The sequence below is a fragment of the Prionailurus viverrinus genome, chromosome C2 (assembly GCF_022837055.1).
Source record: "Prionailurus viverrinus isolate Anna chromosome C2, UM_Priviv_1.0, whole genome shotgun sequence".
NCBI lineage: Eukaryota > Metazoa > Chordata > Mammalia > Carnivora > Felidae > Prionailurus > Prionailurus viverrinus.
This window is the reverse complement of record NC_062569.1, coordinates 7,641,964-7,661,901: the sequence shown is the minus strand read 5'-3', so window position 1 is coordinate 7,661,901 and position 19,938 is coordinate 7,641,964. Positions and strand designations below refer to the sequence as shown.

The 19,938-nt window shown below is 43.7% G+C and overlaps 1 protein-coding gene across 2 annotated transcripts in view; it reads right to left on the bottom strand.

The window, feature by feature from the left end:
- MYRIP (myosin VIIA and Rab interacting protein) overlaps nucleotides 1-10,276 on the bottom strand; it is a 376,824-nt gene extending 366,548 nt beyond the window's left edge. For both annotated transcript variants that reach the window (XM_047875910.1, XM_047875911.1), the window contains exon 1: nucleotides 10,005-10,276. The gene's annotated coding sequence lies outside the window, so the exon portion shown is untranslated. The remainder of the gene's footprint in view (nucleotides 1-10,004) is intronic.
- Between the last annotated feature and the right edge of the window lie 9,662 nt (nucleotides 10,277-19,938).

Sequence of the window (19,938 nt, the reverse complement as noted above, 5' to 3'; positions counted from 1 at the left end):
CAGTTGCTAAATTCCTGTTAATCATGAAGTTATTTTATACAAAACATTAAATAAGTATGCTTAATATGGTTCAGGAAATAAGACTTTATCAAAGTGCAACCGTGAACGAGAAGCTATAAAAATTACATTTATTTGAAAAAGTTAATGGAAACTCAGTGGACATACTAAAAAACAGACTAGACACAGCAGAGAAGATAAGTGGTAAATTGGAAGAGAGAGCTGAAATAATAACCCAAAGTGCAGCCGGAAGAAAAGAAGTAAAATAAGAAAGGAGTTTAAAGGACCCAGATGATATAGGAAGAAGGTTCTGATCAAAGTTTCAGGAGAAGATAACAGAGAATGGGGAAGAGAAGCATTCAAAGAAAAAAATGGCTGAGAATTTTCCAGAACACTGATTAGACAGCAATCCTTACATTTAAGAAGTCCAGTGATTCTTGAGTGGGACAATTAAAAAGAAGCCCATTACTATATATGTTATAGTGAAACTCAGAACAACAAATACACTAATAAGGAATTAAAACCAGCCAGGAAGAAAAGATTACTACAAAAGAACAATAATCGTATTATTAGCTGAATTCTTGGAATGAAACAATAGAAGCTAGAAGACAGTGGAATAAAATCGTCAACACATCACATACTATGTGAAAAAAATAATAATAAAGTGTTAAAATCTGACTAAAACACCAGACAGCACTCACATTTACATTGGGGAGGGAGGTGATCAGAGTTAAGTATAAAGTCCTTGAATTGCTCAGGAAGACAGAAATGACTCTGACTCAGTTTGAATTTTGTTAAGGTAAACACGTATGCTAAAATTACCATATCATAAACACTAGAAAACAGAAATAGAGCATAAAGTTTTGAATAAGTGAGAGGGGAAAGTGTAATGTGGGGTAGAAGAGAGGATCTAAATTATACTGAAAGCAACTAGATAGAGTAACTAAGTATATAAAAGGTGGGACAAAGTACAACGGTAAAATAGAACCAAATATATTAATGGTAGCACTGAAAATGAATGTATCTTTCATATTAAAACATACAGGTTAAAAAAAGCAACTTTATGCTCTTTAAAACAGCTTCACAAGTGAAATAAAAATATACATAACTGTTGGCAGTGAAAATATAAGAAAATGATAAAACAGGCAAATACTAAGCAAAAGAAAACTGGCATAGCTCTATTAGAACAGACTTAAAACCAAGGGGCATTACTGGACATTAACAGGGTTATTTCATAATGATATAGGTTCAGTTGACCAGGAAAAAAAGTAAACTAGAATGCACCTAATAACATATTGCTTCAAAATATACAAAGCAAAAACTGAAAGCAGCCCAATATGAAATTGACAAATTCATTTCTATATATATTCTCCCTCAATAACTGATTAATTAAGCTGCAAAAAAATGAGTAAGGAAGAGGGAAGATTTGAATAACACAATTAACTGGCTTAAGCTAATGAACATATATTGACTACTGTAACCAGTTCCTCTTTTTTCACGAAAACATGGGAACATCTGCGAAAACTATGTACTAGGCCATAACACAAAACTGCCACAAATTTCAAGGAAATGGACTCACGTAGACCACATTCTCTTATCACAATGTATCAAAATAGAAAAAATAATGGCTAAAAGGTTCTGGAAATTCAAAAAACAAAATAAAAGCATACAAAGAACTCATAAGTCAAAGAAGAAATCCTAGTGAAAATGCGAAAAACTTACATGTGAACAGTAAAAATGCTACAAATCAAAACTGGAATACAAATATCGCTAAAGCAATACTTGAGGCAAATTGATTGGGCTCATGCATGTGTATGTAAGAAGAAAGGCTGGAAGTTAATGAGTTAAATCTTGTAAAGGTAAGAGATTATAAAAAGAATGAAGTCAAAGAAAGTAGAAGGAAGGAAATAATAAGGATGAGAACAGAGATTAATAAAATAAAAAAATAATGACACAATAGAGAAAAGCCAAATTCGGTTCTTTGGAAAATCTGGGGGAAAAAAACTGTAACTCTAGTGATATTGATCAAGAGAAAAAGGAAGACAGCACTAAGCTGTGGGGGTAGAAAGTGGTGGCCAACTCTATAGGCTTTCTTATCCCACTGTGACCTAGAAGGAAGTTGGGTTTTGTGTCCATCCAAAAGCCCCAGCCCTCCTGAGAAGTGGTCTTGACTGAACCAGCACAGCACATCTGCCCGTCTCCAAAGCACTCCCACTAGATCTCACTTCTTTGGGAAGCCCTTCCTCTTAGGGGAAGCAATTTTAACCATCTCCCTGATTAGCCAAAAATGGTGCTGGGCTCTTCTTGTTTCTCATTCTCTTAACCGGTTCTGGATCATTTAAAGAAGAGAAGGGGAAGATAACAGCACTGTATTGGCACCCACCACCACCAGCAGTCTGAAGGGAAGGAAACGGAGGCAGAAAGTGAGGGTGACCACAGTGGGAAGGGAAGCATCAGGTACCTGGAAGCTGACGGGGAGAGATTCGAGACTGGGAGCCCAAAGGGACAGTTAGGGGATTTCTGAAGCATTCAGGCACCAGACTGCAAGATCTGCCGTCCTGGGAGAGGCACCTGACATTTACTGGACTGCAAAGCCGAAAAACCAACTCGCAGATTTCTAAAAGACTAAACAAAGATTCAATTAAAACAGCATTTTTTCTTTTTCTTCTAATTAGCCATAAAAGAGACTAATCTTGACTCTGCTGGTTACATGTCATTCTAGTAAATCCCTAATGATCAATAAATTGCTTTTCAAAAAAAGGCAAAACACCCAAACCACATTTATATAACACAAACACAAAACAGCACCTTCCATATTTTCTGAGTCTGGAGCTACACAGATAAAGTGAAATGACGCTTGAGACAATGGTTTTCAAGAGGAGGTTAGGAAGATGTTTGGGGCGAGAAGCACTGCTTATCCAGACTGTGAATCTTCAGAGAAAACAATGTAAAGAGATGGGTAATTTTCCTTTTCTGCAGTGATACAGATAGTACATCCAAGCCTAGAAAATGACCCTGCACACTTTGAGGGAGTTCTATTTCATACCACAAAGAAAGAACCGTATAGAATGACATGGTTATCTGAGTCACGAGTCAGTGTCAGAAGATGATTTGGGGGCTCTGGCAAACAGCCACAACAGATCCTGGGGCCACGGGCGGGCACCTCCGTCCTCCAGGCACCCGCCCTTCCTTGCACATCTTGCGTTCTTTTCTCAAGTGTCTGCTCAGTGAGATTAAATTGTCAGCCCACAGAATGGATTTGTGCATCCCAGCTGCAGATCGCGTGTCTGTCGTATCTGTGGCAGTACGCTGTAAATCACAGCCACAAAAGAACTTTCTACAGAGTGTTTTTCTTTCCCCAGCTGATGATATATAAATATATACAAAAAAAAAAAAAACGAACTCATAATTACTGACAGAAGAAAATGGGGGAATATAACACATGGTCGAACACCAAACCAGAAACAGTTTTCAGACAGCATTTACGCAGTTTCATTAGGCTCTTTTTAGGTCCCTTCCACAAATGCAGACTTGATTCTCAGAGTACATTTGAATGGGGTCAGGTTTCTTTCAATAAAGTTTCCAGCCTGTTTCCAACCAAGTTACTCACCCAGCTTTTTCCCCACTAAACTTCTAGCAGTTTCATGCTGTTCTGGTCTTACTTCTATGTACTTCTATGTAATCGTTTCTATGATGCAAGTTTCTAAATGAAAAGGTCAACAACCTCTGAGTTTTGCTAAATGAACTTTAGGATAGTTACGTACACACAAACATACATACCTATTATGTTTTCTTTAAACGCCTTTGTTCTCTCTTCTCTAATAGTATCGGTTCCTTTATGGGACAGACACTATCCATACACAATGCCACGGAAGTTTAACTGAGTATGGCCGCTTTGGAGAGCAAATTGGCAACAGGTCATCAAGCTGTAAAACTGCATATAATATGATCCTGCAATCCCACTTCTGGGCACAGATCCTCCAGAATTTCTTTTTCATGCACATAAATACATTTCCAGGATGTTTATTGCATGTATATATGTAATGGCCAAAAAATACAGAGATAATCTAAAGTCCATCACGGAGGAACAGCTTTTTGAAATATGGTATTTTCAAATGACAGAATATTTAACATTAAAAATATGAACATGATTTGTATAAAACAATCTGTTCTCTCTCTCTCAAAAAAAAAAAAAAAAGCAGAGTGATAATGCAAGTTTCTTTTACAGAAAGTAAAAGAGAAACAACCCTCATGGAAAATTCTATAGTGAAGTCAGCTTTGAAGAACCAATAAACATGAAGATATGTTCTGTCTTACTAGAAAAGAAAAGCTAAACGAATAAACAAAACAACCCAGGATTCTGGCTTTTTTCCTTTGCCCGTGAAACTGGAAATGATGATGAATAATTGTATTTATCGCTGGCAAGTCATGGGGATCCGTCATACTCATATACGACTAATAGCAAAATCAATTTATAAACTCTCCTGGGGGGTTAATTGGCAATGTGTACCAAAAATGTAAGGAAAAGTAAACAACTTTCAACAAAGTAATTCATACAAATGAAACAGAGATGTGTACAAGGATGAAGTTACAACAAAAAGTATAAAGTGCTTCAGGTTTTAACAAAAAGAAGGATTTGTTAAATAAATTACGGTACATAAATGAAATGAATTATTACGAGGATACAAATGTCACAGAAGAATAATCATTGACTTTAACATTGCTCGTATGTTGTTGAATTTAAAAAATGATCCTATATGTGTTTGAAAAATCATATTCAAATGGTCCTTATTATTCAAGATATCTGGTGCCAGAGAAGAGTCACATAAAGTGAATCCATTTAAAATGGAGACCAAATTATGGGAAATTAAAAGTTTTGATTAGCACAATATATATTTGAAGAAAAAGAAACACAAAAATATAGTTTATTTGGTATTTTACCAAATTTCCGTAATAATATTTTTCATTAAAATGGACCTTTAGGAAAGATCCTAAAATTCATGTCGAAGCCTAGGGGGTCAAGAATAACCGAGACCATTTTGAAGAAAAAAGCTAAGAAGAAAAGATTATACAGCCTTAATAATTCAATAAAATGGTATTAGCTGAGGAATCATAAGAGATTTAATAAAGCAGAGTTTAGAAACAGATCCAAAAATGTAACAAAACTGGCATATTATGGAGACTGCAATAAAATAAGTGAGAAAATAGGAAACTATTCAATAAATGATAATGGGAGAAGTGGTTTTGAGTATGGAAAACAATTAGATCCCTGCCTCACACAATACAGAAATACAAATTTCAGAGGAGTTTTAAGATCTGAACGTTTTCTCTAGTAAAATATAGCAATGCCTAGAAAAGAAACTTTGAAAACCAAAATGTATTTTTTAACAATCTCTTTACCAGCACCTGGCTGGTAGAGCATGTGACTCTTGATCTCAGTGGTGTGAGTTCAAGCCCCACACTGGGTGGAGAGATTGCCCAAAAGTAAAATCTTTAAAGAAAAAAAAAGACTCTCAGGGAAATCTAAAGTAAAAGTGAAATGCAAAGTGAAATACAGTCTATGCTTATCAGATGAACCAAAATCGAAACATCTGATGCACAAAGATATGGGGACACAAGGAACTCCAACACAGTGCTAGTAGGAATGTAATGCGGGCCAACTACTACGGAGGGCAATTTGCAAAACCTGTAACAGACAGATGTTGAGGCAGGCATATCCTACTACCCAGTTATTCAACTTCTGGGGATATATATCCTAGAGACACTTACACATTTCTACAAGACCTTATCAAGGATAGTCCCTGCAATATTTCTCATAATAGCAAACAGTAAAAATATCTTTTTGTCCATCAATGAGGTATTGATGATACCAAACAAGGAAATATTATGTTAAAATGCATCAACTAAACTTTCAGTTATCAACAAATGCTATCAACATATGTTTTTAAAACAATGTTAGGTGAAAAACAGCAAATTACAAAAACAAATTAACAGACCTTCATTTACATAAATTTTTTTAATGTTTATTTATTTATTTTGAGAGAGAGAGAAAGAGAGAGAGCACACATGCAAGCAGGGGAGAGGCAGAGAGAGAGAGGGAGAGAGAGAATCCCAAACAGGCTCTACACTGGCAGTGCAGAGTCCGACGCTGGGGCTCAGTCTCACGGATCGCAAGATTATGACCTGAGCCAAAATCAAGAGTCGGTTGCTTATCCAACTGAGCCACCCAGGCGCCCCTAAAATTTTAAACATAAAGTAAGACTACACATTCTGATGAGCACACACTCAGTCCCAATGTTGCAGGCTGCATGCACTCAACCCCATATATATCCATATATCCATATATATATATAATATTATATATATATTATATTATATAATATACATGTATATATATAATACACAGATATATATGTGTGTGTATATGTGTGTGTATATATATATATATATACACATATATATATAAAATACAGGGATATATATGCATACATGGTCCAGCACATGGCCAATATGCAATACTCTTAGCATGGTGGCCATCATGAATACAGTCTTCTAGGCAGCATCTTGATCACACGGACAGTGAAGGGAAAAGGCACTAGAATGGTCTGCTTAGCCCTCTCCATAGCTGGATACAAAAGCCCACACCCTGTGGTCTCCCCTTCTGACTTGGCCCCCACCTCTGTGTGGAACACAGAGGGCATTTCAGAGGGCAGCAGTCTGACTACACCTATACCTATTTACTCTTCCGAGTTCACCATGGACAGTGCGGTGTGACTATAGTTACCTGGCTCAGGAAAGAGAACTCCTTCTCTCATACCTTTGGGGGAATTCTGGGGTGAAATGAATCCAAAATAATCACAACACACCTGAGCTAGCTTCTCAGTCAACCCTCTTTAAAATCCCAAAGAGAGGGCCATAATGTCCCAACTCCACCTTCTCCAACACACAAGCCACCCTCCTAAAAAGCTGGGATAGGGTTCGATCCGTGGATTTAGGGTAGCAGGCGCCAGAGGGGAGGCCTGCCTGCCAAACACTTTGGAAATCATTTCCGGAGATATTGAACTGTTGGATTTTATTCCTGGGATTCCTTACTGGGGGCTTGGGAAAGAAGGCTCCGTAGTGCCGTTCTCCAACCAAGGTGGCGCCACCATGTGGTAACAGCACAAACAGCTTATAAATCGCTCAGCCTTGAAGTTCTGTGGTCCTCTACCGATTTTTAACATTGAGAAATTCACAATATTCCCATTTTTATGTTTCAAATGAGAATTAATTCATATGTTTTTTCATTTATGTTTTCTCATGATACTATTTCAGGTCTGCTTTATTCAAATACACTCTATGAACAACCTGGCTTCAATTTCTCAATGTCGGTGCTGTTGTATCTGCGGTCTGGCTTCTTTGACCACCCAAGAACCAGCTGGGGGGCGAGGAAGAGACAACCAGTTTAGATTCCACCTAGATCTTAAGCCCAAATCCTCCCTACTAGCTTTCTGGACTGGTTAATGTGCAACTACCTTTGGTTAGCATCCGTTAAAAGAAGAAGTAGAAAATCACCAAGCAGCTTCATTTTACCTTTGACACTAAACTGGTAAAATAAATAATGAAAATAAAAATCAAGCTCACCTGAAAAAACTAAGCAGGATGATGGTTACCCTTGAGGGATAAGATCTATGGAGGACATGGGGAGACGAGGAATATTCTAGGTCTTAATCTGGGCAGGTGCAGGTGTGTCCAGCTTGTGAAAATCCACTGAGAGTACAGTTCAGATCTGTGCTATTTTCTGTTATTATGTCATAGCTTAATATAATGTTAAAATAAAGTCACCAAGTTCAGACCCGTCGTCCCTCTTTAACTTGCCTTTGAAACAAAAGACTGCATAAACAATAATAACCCAAAACAGGGGATGCCCATTTCTCTCTGAGGTATTCCAGTCTGCCCCAACTGATTTCTCTAAAGACCAAGGCCACAGAGGAGCTCTCCTTCTATCCTTCTGGACAGGAAGGAAGGAGACAGGATACAAGCCATACCACTGTTTACACTGCTGAGCCTGGCTAGCCCTTCACTTTTCCCAAAATGAGCAGACCCTGGAGCAAACAATTGTCCCTCGCCCTCCACAGGAAACCTAGGCCACAAAGAGATACACACATCTCCACAGAGATACACTTCACCTTCACAGAGACAACACCCCCCCACACAGATACAGTGCTTCGCCACCACCACAGACAGCCCCCAGCCCGGCAGAGACAGCCAGCTCCCTGCCCACAAAGACCACAGATGGGGCAGGGGGTAATTAGGAGAGATGTAGCTGCCCATGGCCAAGTGAGAGACATCAACTGGAAGATGAAAAGTAGTATTTTCAAAGTCTTGGCAGAGTAAATTTCTCTAGAAACAAAGATTTTTACATCTGTGCCTAGGGTCTCAGAGACTGCTGCAAAAAATTCTTGAAATCACCTCCACTTCCACCCACAGCTCAGATCGTCTGGAACCATCTGCCTTCTACGTTCACCTCCACCGTGTCCCCTGAACCCTTACCGCCCTGGAAAGACTGAAACACAAGGATTATTCTGCTTTATAGATTTTAAATATTGAGGCCCGGGGGCGCCTGGCTGGCTCAGTCTACAGAGTATGCGACTCTTGATCTTGGGGTCATGAGTTCAAGTCCCACATTGGGCACAGAGCTTGCTTTAAAAAGAAAAAAAAAGCTGAGGCTCAAAGATGTTTGTCAGGCATCCCCAAACTATCCAAGTAGCCATGTGATCGCTGAATAAGGGCGGGGTAGGCTGAGTTGGAGGGACAGAGAAACAATGTCAAAAGAGGAGGGGTAAGTCTCTCCCGAGCCCAAAGCTCTGAGAACCGCCCACAACCCACTGGAACTGCCTCAAAGGGTCTGGAATAAACGACAGACATCCGGCAACAGTTACACATTCTGGGACTGGACTCCACCCTCCCCAGGGAAAGTGTGCAACCAACCCAGATCAAGGGGCAGGGAGTAGGGAGAGCAGGAATGAAGCCAGACTCCAGGCATTTTCCTAGAGCAGATGGGAGCCAGGGTTGGCTAAACCAACAGCAGAGCGAACCCGCTTCTCTTACGAAGTCCCTGGACCCAAACTGACATGTCCAGTTCGTCTCTCCCATACTTATCTTGGGGACAGGGCTTGTCTGGGAAACGGAAACGGAGCAGGACTGCTCTAAGAGCAGGCACCTAGAAAATGCCCCTACCCCGCCGAGACGTTAGCAAATTAAATGACTGGGATTGGAGGGGATGCTGCAAATGTCTCGGGTCAGGGATTTCCCCCGCGGAAGCGCTCGGCACTGCGCTCACCCCAAAGGTCCCCCACGGACGCCCCCAAACCTCTGTAGGGTCCCTTGGGACGGGCTCCCGACGTCTGCAAATCCCGCGGACTTGGAGGGAAGGAAGGAAGAGGAAGAGACCGGGATGAAGCCGAAGTGACCACCCACCCGCCGCAGCGCGCCCCTCCCCAGGCAGTCCGCGGACCCGGCCGGAAGCGATCGGCTAGGGTTCTCACTCCGCGCACGGGCCATGACCTTGAGTGAGTCTCTGATTAGCCCCATTTTACAGAAATTGAGAGTCCGAGAGAGCCAAGTCCGCCGCGCTGGCTGCTCCCGGGCGCTTACCCGGTGGTTCCAGGCGCCCGGCGGATGCACCTGCAGCGTAGTAGGTGCGCGGCGAACCGCAGCCCGGGAGCTACGTGGCCAGCGGGGAACGGCGAACGCGAGGGAAACGCAGGGACGAGCTCCGGCCGCGGCCAAGGGGGGAAAGGGGCGGTTGCGACTCTGCGACGAACCTCGAGCAAGTTCAACGCCCCCGCCCCCCCGCAAGCCCGTCCGCAGAGGCAGGCTGGCCGTACCCGGGGACCCTCCTGGTTCAGGACTCGCACGGGCGTGGGGGAGCGTGAGAGGCACCTCCACACACCCACCCCCGAAGTTGCGGCAACGCAAGGGGGACAGTGGCGCAAAGCCGCCGGAGGGGAGGAGACGGTACTCACGCGGGGTGGCCAGGCTGGAGCAGGTCCCTGGCCAGGGTCACCGATGGCGGCCGCGCTCAGGCCACCGCGCCTCAGGACGCCCGGGGCACCTGCCGCAGCGCGGCGCGTGGATGAGGGAGCTGCGAGCGGCGAGGCAGGGGCGCGCGGGTCGCTCGGCGCGCCGGATCTGAGCTGCAGCGCCGCGGGGGCTCGGCCGCCAGAACCGCAGCCGCAGCGGGAGCCCGGGAGCGGGCAGGAGGCGGGAGCGCGGCGGTGGCAGCGGCTGCGAGGGAGGCGCCCGCGCCGCAGGCAGCCGGGGCCAGCCTGGCCGCAGCCGCCGCCGACACCTGCTGGCCCGGCCGGCGGCCAATCAGAGGCGCCCGGGGCGGGGGCGCGTGCGGAGGCGGGGCGGGGGGGCGCAGCTGGGCGCCCGGCCGGAGGGGCGGCGCGCGCTCGCGCCTGCGCCGGGGCACGGGGTGCCCGCCGGGCCGGTTCCTCGGAAGCTCCCCGGGCGCGCGGGCGGCACGCGCCGGGAGGGGCGGGGCGCATGGGGAGGAGGCGGGGCTGGGGCTGCGCGCGCCCGGGGCGGGGACCCGCGCCCCTTCTCGGGCTCTTCCTGGCGGCGCAGTGCAGTGCTGGGGCCACGGCTCGGGAGCCCCTAGGTGAGACTTCAGGTCCCTATCAGCCTTGGAAGAAGGTGTTTCCTGTCCCCTGCCCCTGAGCCCCGGGGGCCCGGACCCCCCCCCCCCCCCCCAGACCGCGGGGTGACGCGTCACCCGAATCCGGGGTGGGCCTGGCTCTCCCAGCGCTGCCGCTCGCCCTCCGGAGTGTGGGCGCCCTCTCTCCCGAGCCTCACCAGGGCCGGCGTGGCGCTTCTCCAAACACAGCTCTTCCTCTCTTCACAGCCCCTGGGTATTTAAAGTCACCGTGGTGACCCATTCCCTGAGCTGGATTCCTTTCATTCTCCCGGGAACGTGCTGTGTAGCGACGCCCAGTCGTTCAACACGCCCCGACTGGGTTCGCACCCGGCTCAGGGTCCGCCCCGGGCTACTGCGCGCGCAAACCTCCCAAGACCCCTTCGCCGTCGCACCGCCGGGTTAGTGAGCCCGCGCTGCCAGAAGGATGCCCGAGGCTGGCCGCAAGTGACGGATGCATTCGGGCCCCTGCCAGGGGGTCCAGGTCCTGGAAGAACGCCCGGGAGTTGAAAGGGTCCCCCCCCCCCCCCCCCCCCCCAGGCCAGGGCTTCCTAGTGCCTTTGCATCCTTCAGGCGCAGGGCCGGGAATCTTCCTGAGACTGACTGCCTCAGCCCCTGACTGAAAACACATTGTCGGTTTTAGCTGCAGCCTGGGAGTCACTCCATCAAAATAACGCGTTTGTGGAGCTACCCTACGCTGGTGACTCCTAAAGCCCTGGGAATCCTCTCGCAGGCCGGTGGATTAAGAGTGTCCTCTCCGTGTGGATTTGCTCAGTAGAATTGGATGGCTCCTTTGCTGATCTGTCCGCAGCAGAAAAAAGAAAAGAAAAAGAAAGAAAAGAAAGGAAAGAAAGAAAGAAAGAAAGAAAGAAAAAAGAAAGAAGAAAGAAAGAAAAAAGAAAGAAAGAAAGAAAGAAGAAAGAAAAAAGAAAGAAGAAAGAAAGAAGAAAGAAAGAAAGAAAAAAGAAAGAAAGAGAGAAAGAGAGAAAGGAAAGAAAGAGAGAAAGAAAGAAAGGAAGAAAGGAAAGAAAGAAAGAAGAAAGAAAGAAAAAAGAAAAAGAAAGAAAGAAAAAAGAAAGAGAAAGAAAGAAAGAGAAAGAAAGAGAGAAAGGAAGAAAGGAAAGAAAGAAAGAAAGAAAAGGAAGGAAGGAAGAAAAAAACCTTTAGGAAGGGAACTTGGAAGGTAAAATGAGTTGATTTCTCTAAAGATCTGATTTCCTCTCTTAAAGGGATTTTATTAGCCACAGACGGGCTAAAGTGGAAGAAAGTTTGTGTTTTGTTCCTTTTTTCTTTACATTCAGTTTTAATTTTATTTACCTGTACTTGAATACCATTAGCATGGGACGAAATTCAGAAAGTCCAAATGGGTACACAGGTAACAAGACACCCTCCCACCCATGCTCCCGGCCTCTCATTTCCTCTCCCCCGGAGGGCCCCAGTGCTGTCCTGTTCCCGGTTACCCTCCTAGAGAAAATGTAATCAACCAGATGTATTTCTCCAGTGTTCCCATTTTTGCCTTTTGTTATGCAAAATGTTAGGTCTAACTTTTGGCACAGGCCAGCAGAGTAAAGGTGTGACTTCCTCTCCACCTGGGGGTTGCCGAGCAGTGGCTGCATCCTGGCAAGAACGGGGACTGGGTTCGAAGGTTATTTGACACTATGCAAGTGTTTGCAAAACTGTCCTAATATATAAATTCGCCACTTTACAGCCTCTTTCAGAATCAAGATCCTAACATCTTTCCTAAGTTATAAACATTTCAAAAGAAAAATAAATGCGGAAGGGTTCAGCGATCTGGGCAAGGTTACAAATAAGACAGGAAGAAAGTACAGATGGAAATCCAGGGACATTATGCACAAGAAAGAGCCCCAGTTCCCTTTTTGTTGTCTTACAGGGTCAGAAACAGGCACAGCTTCCATCCTTTGCCTGAGCTATTACTTTTTTTTTTTAAACATTCCGTGAAAGGTTTGGCATTCGAAGATGATTTGGGTAACAATCAGCCTGCTGGAAGGTGACCTAAAGTGCTACCCCCTTGATTACTCCATCCTGGGCTGTCATTCAGCAAAATTTTACTGAATTCCAGCAATATCCATCCCTTCTTTCGCTTCTCCTGACTCACGGGTAGTGCTTGTTTTTCCATTTTTTTGCATCATCTGGACCACTGTAAAAGTTTGAATGGGTTCTTCCTTTATCAAGAAGAGCTCGTTGACTTTTGTGCACCAAGGATATGTATCTCATCTTTTTAAAACATAAATCAGACAGTCCATTTCTTAGCCAGAAGATTGATGAGTTTATACTGGCAGGAAAAGGACATGTCTCAGGAGGATTCTGGGTAGAATTAAAAGAGCATTAATCACAAAAGACCAGGGTGCTCCTATGACCTTACTGCTTCCCGTCTTTGTGACCTTGGACAAGTTACTTAACTTTGCTGAATCCTAGATTCTCTAAATTTAAAATATGGTATAATCCTCTCCACTGCCCGGCAAGATTATTATTATTGATACAACGTATGTGAAATTCTTGGCACATAATGAGATTTAATATGTTAGCTATCTAAAAACGATTGTTTCAATCTGGGAGAAAGTGAGTTTATAAAGGAAGTTTCCATACCATTTTGTGGCATCTGCTGGCATAGAAGCGATGAAACCTTTGCCCACTACTTTGCTGTCAGCCAAAACATAATATCTGACTTTCAAAAAACAAAAAACAAACATGTATCTCTACCTCTTCCATTCCACGTAACACTTGTTAGGTAATATTAGTTATTTGGGTGTATCACCAATCTCCCCAACTAGACTGGAAATGCCTTGAAGTTGGGACCATGTCACATCTTTGATTCCTATGGGCACCTGGAACATTATCTTGATAAACCGGAGACATGCAGTAATTATTTGTTGAATGAAAAGCAAGTGGGTGAAAGGAAAATTGGCTAAATTGGACCTCACCAAAAAAATGTTTTAAACCCATTTGTTGTGTAAAAGACCCTATTAAGAGGATGAAAAGACAGTGGTATGCTGGGAAAAAATATTTTCAAGTAACATCTCTGACAAAAGACTTGTATCTTGAATATATAAAGAGCTCTCAACATTCAACAGTATACTCCCAAACAGTCCAATTAGAAAATGGACGAATGACATGAAGAGATATTTCAGGAAAAGATGCTCAACATCATTAGCCAAGGGAAATGGAAGTGAGAACTACCGTGAGGTGTCACTACACACTATCAGAATGGGTAGGATAACAAAACTGTGATGACACCAAATCCCGGCGAGGAGACAGAGAAACTGTGACCCTTCACGCATTGCTGGTAGGCATGTACAAAGGTGCAACCGCTCTGGAAAACAGTGTGGCTATTGCTTTTCCGACAAAAACTGAACCTACCACACAACCCAACGATCTCACCTTGGGCCTTTGTCCTGGAGAAATGAAAACGTATGCGTTCACACCAACTTTGACAAACCAAGCCGCATAGGACCAGTCCTCAGAGCTCCACCCAGCACGGTAGGAGAGAAGAGGACCACAACATACATCCAGTCTGCATGCCGTATGAGGAAACAGGATGGAGTTTAGTGTTCACTAAGTGAGCACGCATGTTTTTGGACAATCCAAGGAGAAATGGGAGGCTTCAAAATGGGCATCCTGGACTCTGCTCTTCAGCAGTGATTAATTGGAAAAACAAACGACATGTGACCATATGTGTATCTTGCGTTGATGAAATAGATCATACTAGACGAAACAGAACTAGAAATAGAAATGCTTAGAAAAGAATTCATTGTTTCTAGTAAGTACAGTATTTTTCTCCAAGGTGGTTTTTTTTTTTTTTGGAACAATGAATATTTTTTATACAGCTATTCATTCCCTACTAAATAATGGCTTCTAAAAAGCTTTATTGCCTTCTTTAGTAAAGTTGATTCTATCTTGGAAGGACAGTGTAGAAGTAATTATAGAATCTTGTCATTCACTGATTATAGTATCCAATAAGGAATCCTGCTGCTGCTAAGAGATACTGATAAAAAATGTTATTTCATGGGAGTATAGATGATTACCAACTTACAGAGCCTTCATTTGCGACTGTCTTCTCTTAGAATTTTCTTACTATAAATTAGGTCCCCACGATAAAGCCCAGGCTTGGTTGATAACCTCTACAGCCAAATCAGATAGAATGCTTCTCTGAACCCTGAACCGGTTGAGGTCTGAAGCAGCTGATTCAGCCTGCGGTTGTGCTGGGGACTAATAACATTAGCAATAATGCCCGGAAACTTAGCCAGTGCCCTGTGTGTGAGTGTGCATCCCCTTCGTGACAATCCTCAAAGCCTGAGGGATGGTTTAATTGCCATGATCTTATTCACTGAGGCTTTAGCAATAAAGTTGCCATTGCAGTGGCAGTCAGGCATCCCCAGGCAGGTGAATCTGTCCTCTTTCCCTCGCTGCCCTGCTCTGCATTTTCTTTATTCCATAGCACCTGTCACCCTTTAACACACTATTAACTTTCTTATTCTGTTTACTGCTTATTGTCTGTCTTCCCCACTAGGGCATAAGCTGCATGAGGGCAGAGATCTTTGCTTTGCTCACTGAGCCTAGCACATAGGAAGTGCTGGATAAATATTTATTACACAAATGAAGATGCCAGAGAAAATGCTCATCCACCAACATTTACAATTCAAAGATGTTCAGAAGCTTTTGCGCATGCTGAATATTCACATTGATTTTTTTTTTTTTTTTTTTTAGTCAGGTGACCTGAATTTTCATGTGTTTTGAAATTCTTTCCAGAGATGAAGCATTTCCATGCTGGCTGCAGTGTTGACGGTTCATTGAGGGTATTTCTCCTCTCAGTAATTCCCCCCTCCACTATGATCATCACTACCTTTAAGGCAGAGCCAAGAGGCTTATGACTCCAGGAGACAAAAAAGATCTGGAAAGAAAGGGGATATAATGTGGAGGAAGATTCTGTTCTGTAGAAAAGGAAAGGAGAAGAAGGAAGAGGAGAATTAGAGGAGAATTAGAAGGACAAGGAGAAGGAGGAGGAGGAGGAAGACAAGGAGGAGGAGGAAAAAGAAGAAATCTCTCTACCAGAAGAGCAAGGGAATCATTTGGAATGAGTGTGGTAGGTAAAAAATAATGCTGGTTCTCCCAAAGGTGCAGGACTGAATCTTGTGAATCTTTCTTGGTCCCCAGGGCGCTGAGAAGAGCAAATGAGGGAAGGTGGTGAGAAGATGAAAATCACATAGCATTTGGGGCTAGCGGAGTTGAGCCCCTGAGAGACTGAATGTACAAATGGACAATAGCCAGACCATAGATGACAACAGGACTCTGACCCATGACCTCTCCAGCAACCAGGCAGGAAGCCAAACCACAGCCTCTGCGGCAATCAGCCCTCAATGATCAGGACTTGGTCACTGGCTACTGGCTTCCTTATTTTTTGGCCCTTGCTTCCAACTTAGGGCCAACCGAGAAAGCCAAATACGCTCCAAAATCACGTAGGACTGCCCTGCTTTTAGGTAGCCTGCTTCCGGCTTCCTCGTGCTCCAGCCTGCAGTCAGGGAGGTTGCTGGAAGCCTTTCCTCTTTTTCATTATAAAGCTTTCCTATTCCCCTGCCTGCCTTTGAGCCTCTGCCAAACACAAGTGCTGAACAAAACGCTTCTGTTTATTTTCATTTGGGTGGTCTTCATTTATTTCCAGTTTTCCTAAAGGTTCTACTGAGACAAACTGCATTGCCCACTGCCACGGACCCCAGCCTTTACCAGGCGAGGTGCCCACAGAGGCCCCCTGTGCCTCGCCACTGTGGCTTGTCAGGTTCTCACCAAACATTTGCGAACCAGCCCTGGTCCTGAGCTCTGCTCTCTGGACGTGAAATTCCTCCACTATTTATTCTCAGTTCAGTACCTGGGTTTTGTTCTTGGTACCTATTGGCTTGGCATCCTTAATGTAATCAGGCTTTTTTTTTTTTTACCCGTTTTGCTCTTTTGCGCTTCTGTTTTGTGTGATGTGCTCTCAAAAGTGTTTGCCATATGAAGGAGAATCACAGAATAGGAAACAGGCATAGGTCCCTTTGAGCCTGAGTTTGTGGTTCCCAGCAAAGCAAAGCCCATTGGGGCAAATTTTGCCACGTTACCTGTAAGAGGGGGTGAGATTTTCCTTCCATCACATTTTTTGTTCTTTTTGTTCTGAAAGCTTGGCTTTGATCCAGAGAAAATGTTCTCTTTGCTGAATGTTCTCTTCAATTTTCCACCTGCCTGGAGGTGCTGATGGTCAAGTCTGTGTTCAGAGGCAGCCAAACCATCAGGTTGGGGGCCAAGCTACAAAGTGCACAAGCATCACTTTACAGTGGGTTGCCTGCTCCCAAGGGACCATCTCATCTCGGTCTAAATCCTTTACTCCTCTTCCTCCAGGAGAAACTCCTCCTTTCTACCTGAACTCTTCTTATAATCCTAATTCTCAAAATATGGCACTTCTTCACCAGCGATGATTTGGAGCTTCAGTAGCCACCCTGGGAACACCTGGCTTGAATAAAATTGTTCATCTGGGAGGTGCCTTAGAAAACAAAGGATCCAAGATTTCTCAGATTTAATAGGCAGCATTTTTATTGGTATGCAGAGGCCTCCAAATGAAATTCTGATTGAAAAAATTGCTTCACCGTAAGATTCTTTGGCCGAAGCCAATGAGAAGCCTGACAATCCTAAGCAATGACAAATTAGACTCATTTCCTGAGTAAATTCTCCCTCTTTGTCCTCCAGTTCCCTCTTTATATCCAGCTCTCCTTCATCCCTCTTTTCCTTCTGATCTCTCTCCTTCCACACTTCTGATAACTTCTTTCTCTTCTTTCCCTTGTCCAGATCCCCTATCTTTTCCTACTGACTTTCCTAAGACCCCTAAATGCTGGTTGCTTCTAAAAATTCATTCCTTCCATGAGTCAGGTATGCCTTGGACCCAAGCTGAATTTACAGTTAGAATTCAGAATTTCCCTAACCCAGAGAAGGCCAGCTACTATTGATAGAATTTACCTTTCTTTTGGGTGCATATGTCCCAAGGTTACCTGAACTATATCAACTTGTACACGTGTTGATCAAAACATCAGATGCTAAATCCTGGATGGCAAAAACTGATCAAACAAACACAGAAGGGGGTCTACCAAGTCACTCTTTTGTGATAATCCTGAGGGTACAAAAGGGCCCCCCAAATTAGAGAAAAGTCTGCTAAAAGACATACCCAAAACATTTCCAGCAGAATTTTATTAGACCATAATTCAATCATACACACAAAGAAAAGATGAGCTGTAGGAGATTGTGGCCATTCAGTCCACTCCCTCAGGCACACGTCATTATCCCCCTATGATCTCATAACTGCAAGACCCACACATTTAGGGATTTCATTTCTGATATTCTACCCTGTTTCTTGCAGAGTTGGCAAAACATTGCAAAGGACTCATGTACTCAGTCCCATCATCAACAGGTTAAGGCTGCCCTCCCACAACATCTTCCTAAACAGCTTCAGCCTCCTATCAATCTTAAACCAGAAAATTTCACCTATTAGAAGAGACATCAAAGAAAAACTACTCTTGAACTTCATTGGAATGGACCCTACCACATACTGTTAGCAACAAATATAGCAGTGAAACTCCAGGGAGTCTATCCTTGGGTCCATGTTTCATAATTAAAGAAGCATTCAGAATTCCACACAGTTGGCAGTCTACTACATTAAAGGACCTCAAATTTCAAATTCTCAGATATCCTCTAGTAGCAGCCAACTTTTGGAAGTAGGTAGCTGACCCAAGGTCTGTGGAATATGCAAATAACTTAGGATAGTGGACAGCCACTGCCTGAGACATAGGATGAGGCTCCTGGCTAATTCCTGTTTTGGAATTAGCTTGCTCATCTGCTCGCTTATAACCATTCTGCTCGTTTCCTATAGACCCTTGGTTATTGTCCACCCATAATGGCCCTTTTGGTCTTTATTATAACTGTTAGGTCATAACATACGCATCCTAATGCCATTCTTGGATTATCCCAAACAGTAACCACTGCTTTGAGTCTTGCTGATTGCTGTATATGGCATCCATCACCAGATCATCATGATAAAAAATCTCAGGGGGATTTCAGTCTTGATAAGCAAGACCATAAGGAATGGCATTTGCATCGAAACAGACAAATGACCTTAATTAAATCAACGCATGAATTTGGTAGTGCCCTTCTCTCAGAAAAAGAACCAATTATTATAAGACATTGGAATTCAACCACCTTCATGGGGTGATGGACCAATTACTTGCCACCTGGAAGACATTAATAGAGATGAAAACTGTAACTGGGCTAATGGAAGACCTCCTCTTCCACCATCAGGGACTCTTTTTCTCCTGGGTCTCCATGTGCCCTCTACTGGATACTACTTCTTTTGCAGCCAGAATGCCTGGTCTTGTTTGCCTCTGACTCATACTTCATGCACTTTAGCAATAGTATGCCAAGACATCGCTATACAGAGATCCTAATTCTAGAAATCATGAACGTAGCAAATTCCAACTGAGATGCAAGTTCCCAAACAAGCCCATTCTTGATTATCCAGGCATTCTGAGAAATTACTAACCGGTTGTTTATGTGAAGAATCACAGCAGTGTTTCCAATGGGGAAATCTTATAAGCAGAAAATCTAGAAAAAAAACTTATCAGTGGGGAGCCTGGGTGGCTCAGTCAGTTAAGTGTCCAACTCTTCATTTCAGCTCAGGTCATGATCCCAGGGGGCATGGGACTGAGCCCCTGCATCAGGCTCCATGCTGAATGTAGAGCCTGCTTAAGATTCTCTCTCTCCCTCTCCCTCTGCTCCTCCCTAGCTCACTCGCTCACGCACATGCTCTCTAAATAAATAAATAAATATTAACTTTGGCAGAAACAATTAACAATACCACCTCCACCCTAGATGATGTACAGACCAATCTCAACTCACTGGCGTAAGTAACGATGGACAATTATATTACCCTAGATTTTTTGCTGGCTAGTCTTGGTGGTATCTGTGCCATTGCTAGTCTTTGCTAATACTTAGACTAAAGAAACAGGCAAAGTAACACAAGTAATACATTGCCTTAGGGAAACAGCTACTTGACATTTTCAGGTTGATCTTTATGGCCCCTGGGATTCATTTACTGGGCCTGGGATGGGCATTTGGGATTCCTGGTTCTTGTAAGTGTCTTACAGGGACTATTAATTATTCTTGTTTTTTGTCAGTGGTCATGATGTTGGTCTCTGGCATCCTATCCAGAATAGTAAATCCTACTGCAT